The sequence below is a fragment of the Elephantulus edwardii genome, unplaced genomic scaffold, assembly GCF_000299155.1.
Source record: "Elephantulus edwardii isolate Elephantulus edwardi_28Jun2011 unplaced genomic scaffold, EleEdw1.0 scaffold00294, whole genome shotgun sequence".
In the NCBI taxonomy this organism is placed as follows: Eukaryota; Metazoa; Chordata; class Mammalia; order Macroscelidea; family Macroscelididae; genus Elephantulus; species Elephantulus edwardii.
The window spans coordinates 3,012,884-3,019,168 of record NW_006400044.1 but is presented as its reverse complement, the minus strand read 5'-3'; positions in this window follow the sequence as shown (position 1 = coordinate 3,019,168).

The following is a 6,285-nucleotide window of genomic DNA, read 5'->3' as shown; positions in this document are numbered from 1 at the left end:
TTCGAGGTTTTGTGATGTGATTGGTTTGTTTGTGTTTTGTTTTGGGGTTTTTTATTGTTTGTTTTCGGAAGAGTATTTTTTTTAAATTTGGGCATTTTTCTAGTCTTTAGTTGACTGTGGTTTAAAAATGACTCTAAGAACAATAGTTCTGGTATACTCTGTTCTCAAACAAGATCCCCTCGACAATGGTGATGATGTCCCTTGTGCCATGGCCTTTTCTAAATCCAGCTTATATTTCTGGTAGTTCTCTGTCAATGCACGGTTGCAGTTATTTTTAGACATTTTTCGTCAGAATTTTGCTGGCATGTGGTATTACTAATGTTGTTCAACAATTTCCGCACTCTGTTTGTTAGATCATCTTTTTGGGGAATAGGAATAAATATGTATCTCTTCCAGTCAGTTGCCCAGGTAGCTAATTCTCTATATTTCTTGGCACAACCTGGTGAGCGTGTACAGGGCTACATTTGTTTGTTGAAACATGTCAATTACTATTCCATCAGTTCCTGGGGTTTTTTAACTTCCTTTTTCATTACTGCTGCTAATAAAACGTCATATGTTGTTTCATTACATTCTTCTGTGTCAGCCAATACTTTTTAGTACAAGGACTTGGTGTACTTCTTTCATCTTCTTTTGATGCTTCCTGGATTAGTCAATACTCTGCCCATAGCATTCTTAAGTATTGGAACTTTGGGCTATAATTTGTTCTTCAGTTCCTTTGGCTTGAGAAATGACAAGCAAGTCCATCCTCACTTTTGATTTTCCCACTCCAACTCTTTGAAGATTTTACTGTTTTGTCTCCCTGAGCTTCCCTTTGTAAGTTTCTGTTCAAGTCCTTAACTTTCTGATTTCTTCCCTTAACTTCAGCCTCTTGGTGTTCTAGTAGAATATTCAGTGTCTCTTCTTAGATCCATCTCATGTTTTCTTTCTCCTCTAACTCTGTAATAACTTTTTGCTTTCTTCCTGGATGATATTCTTGATAGCTTCCCACATCTCATCTCATCTCATTTCATCTCATCTTTATTCCTTAGTGTTCAAGGCTTCAAACCTGTTCTTGAGATGTTTTTTCAATTCAGGTGGAATAGACTCAAAGCCAAATTTTTATTCTTGTGGATTTTTTAAATTTTCTTTAGCTTCATTTTGAATTTGCTTTTGAATAGTTGACAGTCTTTTCCACAATCAGCACTTAACCTACTTTTCACACAGAGCTGATATTGAGCTTCTCCAAGAATTCCTTCTTTAAATGTAATCAATCTGATTGTTGTGCAGTCCATCAGGTGAGGTCCATGTGTTTAGTTATTGTTTGTGCTTTCTTGCTTTCTTTTTTTTTTATTTATACTTATTTATTTACAAGCTTCAAACTGTGCTTCTTATAAAAGGCATTTACAATGAATAAATAAATCATTGTACAAAATGCATATTATTCTATTTCCAACCTCATTTCTGTCACCTCTTCCATATTTTCCAAATACTGATCCTTTTCCCTTGTTCTCAACCTTTGCATTCCAGCCATCAATTATTAATAATGAATCTCAATTTCAGACTACAAAAGCTGGTGGAAGTCTACGTCCTTCTCTTAACTACTTGTTGGTGCATATATTTGAATGATAGTACTATTGACAGGTCTTCCTTTCTATGCATGTGTTGTTGTTGTTGTTGTTGTGGAGTGCTGTTGAGTAAAAGACAACTCATAGTGACCCTATGAATGAAAGACCTGAACATTTGCATAACTTCCATCATTTCTTCATGTCATAGAGTTTCTATAGTTATTATATTCTCACTCACAATACTGTATTTCAAGATGGATGTAGAAATGGTCTTTTTGACTCTGAATAAGACCCCATTTTTCCTTATTTTTTCACTCTTGTGTAGTAGACATGTGGTTACCTGATTCAAAATGGCCCATGTTAATCCATCTGAGCTCACCAATTCTCCTACATCCATATTTCTCACATTATATGTTATAATCACTAGTGTCTGTTTGAAATTTCTACTATTCATTTGTGTTTCCCTGTATGAAGGCTTAACCTCTGCTAATTTATCTACTGGTATAAGTGGGCTTTATTGTTCATAGAGTTTTCAAAGGCCTGTTATTTCAGAAGTGGGTGGCCAATCCTTCTTCCTAATATGTCTTAATTTGAATGTTCAACTTTAATACAATATGTGACAGATAAGCATTTTACCAAAAAGAGTAAATCAAATCCCCTTCCTTATTACACAACAGTGTTGGCTTCTCCATGCCCTTCACCACATGTGTTGTGGTCTTAAGCCTCTACCTTACCCAATTATATATATACTATATGTAATATATATAAAATACTGTTATCTAATATCTAATAAACATCTAATATCTAATAATATATTTGTTGTAGATGTGCTTCAGACCTTTTGTTCATAGGGCCGCTATGAATCATGCTCAACTCAAAGGCAATCAACAACAACTATATACAGATATATGTATATGTGTGTGTGTGTGTGTATATATTTATTCATCTTAGGGAGGGTTTAGGGAGGGTGAAGCCAGGGCTGCTCCTTGTAGGCAAGGATTCTGAAGTTCTGTCTGACATACTTTGGACTTGTTTAAAAGAGGTACCAGTCCTTGGAGATGGACATCATGCTTGGAAGGGTGGAAGGACAGAGCAAGAGAGGAAGATCCTCGATGAGATGGATTGATTTCAGTGACTGAGGTGATGAGGGTAGATGTGTCAGAAACATTAAGATTGGTCATAGGATAGAGCAGTTTTTAGTGCTTTTGAGCATAGGATTACTATGAGTGGCAAGTGACTTGATTGCACATAACAACAACTATATATATAAATTATGGCCTGGATTGGGAGCATCTTGGTCTCCAGACTGACACTGTTGCTCTTCAGCACTCTGGAGAGGTCCCTGACAGGGGATATTTCCAATGTAATTTGTCTTTGATTTCCTGGCAGCTGGTACCAAGAATGTTGTTTGTGGAACAAAGCAAACAAGCTGTTGACAATCTCGATTTCTTCATCATCTATCATAATGCTGCCAATCAGACCAATGATGAGAATCTTTGTTTTCTTGGTGTTGAGCTTCAATCTATATTGAAGGCTGTAGTCCTTGACCTTTTACAGCAAGCACTCCAGGTACTCTTCAGTTTCAGCAAGCAGGGTTGTGTCATCTGCTGTACACAAGTTGCTTATGTCTTTCTCCAGTCTCCTGATGCTACCACACTCTCCTCCTCATAGACCCCAATCTCCTGGATTTATATCTAGATCTAGATCAAGAGCCATATCCATATCTATATATTTATATAGATAACATGTATATTTTTTATACGTTGTTGTTGTTGTTATGTGCCGTTGAGTTGCTTGCAACTCATAGCGACCCTATGTACAACAGCCCTAAACTCCGCTCTGTCCTGTGCCAATCGCACTGTCTCCGACACTCCCATCCCAATTATCCCAGTCACTGAATCAATCCACCTCATAGAGGGCCTTCCTCTCCTGCGCCGTCCCTCCACCCTCCCAAGCATGATATCCCTCTCTAAGGACCGGTCTCTCCTCACAACATGTCAAAAAGTAAGTTAGACGGAACCTCAGAATCCTTGCCTCCAAGGAGCCACCCAGTTTAACCCTTTCCAGGACAAATCTGTTTGTTTTCCTAGCAGTCCATGGTAGTCTCAATACTCTTCTCCAGCACCACAGCTCAAAGGCATCAATTCTCCTTCTATCCTCCTTGGTCATTGTCCAACTCTCTGATAGAGATAGAAATTATAGAGATATAGAGACAGAGATAGATAGATGTGGTTAGGTACCATCAAGTCAAGCCACATAAGACTCATAGTGACCCTGTAAACAAAATATCTGAACCCTATTCTATCCTGTCCCATCCTCACCCTCCCTGACACACAAGAGCCTACTGTAGCAGTAATCACTGTTTCACTACACCTGGTTGAGGATATTTCTCTCATTTGCCGGCTCTCCACCCTTCCCAGCATCATGTCCTTCTCCAAGGAATAGCACCTCCTAGCAACATTCCCAAAGTATGTGAGGTGAAGCTTCATCATTCTTGTCTCCAAAGAGCACGCTGGCTGCGCCCGCTCCAAGACATATCTGTTCTTTCTCTTGGCCATCCCTAGGATGATCAGTGCTCTTCTCCAACACCACAGCTCAAAGGCGTTAATTCTTTCTGTCATCCTTATTCATTATCTAGCTCTCAGATGCATAGCAAGTAATCAGAAAAACCATGACCTGAATTGGATGTACCTTAGTCCTCAAGCTGACATTGTCATTCCTCAATAATTTGAAGAAGTCCCTAACTGCAGATTTTCCCAGTGCAAGGTGTCTCCTTATTTCCTGAGGGTTTTTACCAAGAGTGTTAATTGTGAATCCAAACAAGATGAAACTGTCAACAGTTTCAGTCTCCTCTCCATCCATCATGACAATGCCTATTGGTCTAGTGGTCAGAGTCTTTGTTTTCTTGATATTGAGATGCAATCTATACTGAAGGCTGCATTCTTTGAACTTCTGAAACAAGTGGTCCATTTGTGGAAGAAATTGTTGGAAAAGCTCCGTATCAGTATTCAGTCAAATCCAGGTTTAGATTATCAGTTACTCATATGCAAGTTTATATTGAGGCCAAAGAAAATGAAAATAAGTCCACAAGAACTAAGATATGATTTTGAATCAATTGCACCTGAATTTCAAGTTAATATTAAGAACAGGTTTGAGGAATTGAACATCCATGATTAAAGACCAGATGAGTTGTGGGATGATATCAAGGATATCATCCATGAAGAAAGTAAAAACAAAAACAGAGGAGAAAGAAAAAAAAAACTGAACTTGGTGACAGAAGAGACTCTAAAGATTTCATGAGAGCATAGAGATGCCAAAGCAAAAGGAAAATATGTCAAAATGAAAAAAACTGAACAGAAAATGTCAAAGGGTGACTCAGGAGGACACAAAGCAAATTATTATAATGGAATGTACAGAGAGCTGGAATTGGAGAATAAAAAGGGAAGAATTTGCTCTGCATTTCTCAAGCTGAAAGAACTGAAAAAAATTTAATGTTCATGTCACAATATTGAACTATGCTATGGGTATTTTATTGAATGACTCAGAAAGCATCAAAAGAAGATGGTGGAAATACACAGAATCACTGTGTGTGTGTGTGTGTGTGTGTGATATTATATATATTTTACAAAGACTATGAAAGAGTTGTAATTCTTGAGATTGGAACAAGAATCTTACATCACAATGTGTAAGCCACACATTAAGGTAGAGAGTGCTGTAGAGTCTCATCTTTTTTCAATCAATTGCTAATACTTTCTGTAAGGCGGGGGAATGCATTTCTATTTTTAAGAAGTTAACTTGAGATTTTGTGTTACTCACAAACACAATTCATTTTAACTGAGGAATGACTCACCAGAGATTATAGAAACTCTATTGTCTGCCTATTTGTCCTTTGTTTCTAGTGTCAGTAAGGTAGATTATCAATGCTGGTGAAAGAAAACACTCAGATTTCCTTGGACTATTTTTTTTTTACATTTTAGTATGAAGATAACATTTATTATCTCTTATAACAAGAAGATATCCTAATAGCACTAAATGTAAACAGTGCTTAAAACCATTCTTTCCTCTGCTTTGGGTCTTGGTTTAAAACTTATACTCCATTCTAATTTCAAATATAGATGCAAACTGCAGACAAAACATCCTACCACAAAAATAAATCTGAACATGCACAAGACCAACAGTTCCACAATAAAGAGGCTACACTCCAAACCCAAATAGTATATGTGACAGTCCTGCGCTTCACTCCACAAAAGATCTATCTTCAAAACTCTATAGTGGATAATTATGACAGGAAGTAAATCTGTTACTGTTACTTATGCTGTTTTGAAGGTCATTTTACCTGAATAATATTATTTTTAAAGCCATACCCAACCAAGGATATTTTTTAATTAGTTGGAACTCTTCAGAATTAATTCTAATTCACAATCGCATAAACACACATGCATATATACATACACACATATATTTGTACAGATTATCTAATTTTGTTTTATTCCAAAAATCATATTTATAAACTGATAATTACTTATTATTGAAGCTGTAACTTAAGTTACCAGTTCAAGAAACCAGCTAGACATTGTCTTTCCAAGACAAACTATAAATGGTTTTAATTTGAAGTTATTTTCTTGTGTTTAGGTGCCATCAGATCAGCTGTCATTCATAATTGCCCTATGTACAACAAATGAAAACTTTTACCTTTCTTACAATCTCCACTGTGCTTAAGGCCATTCTTCTTTTTTTTTTT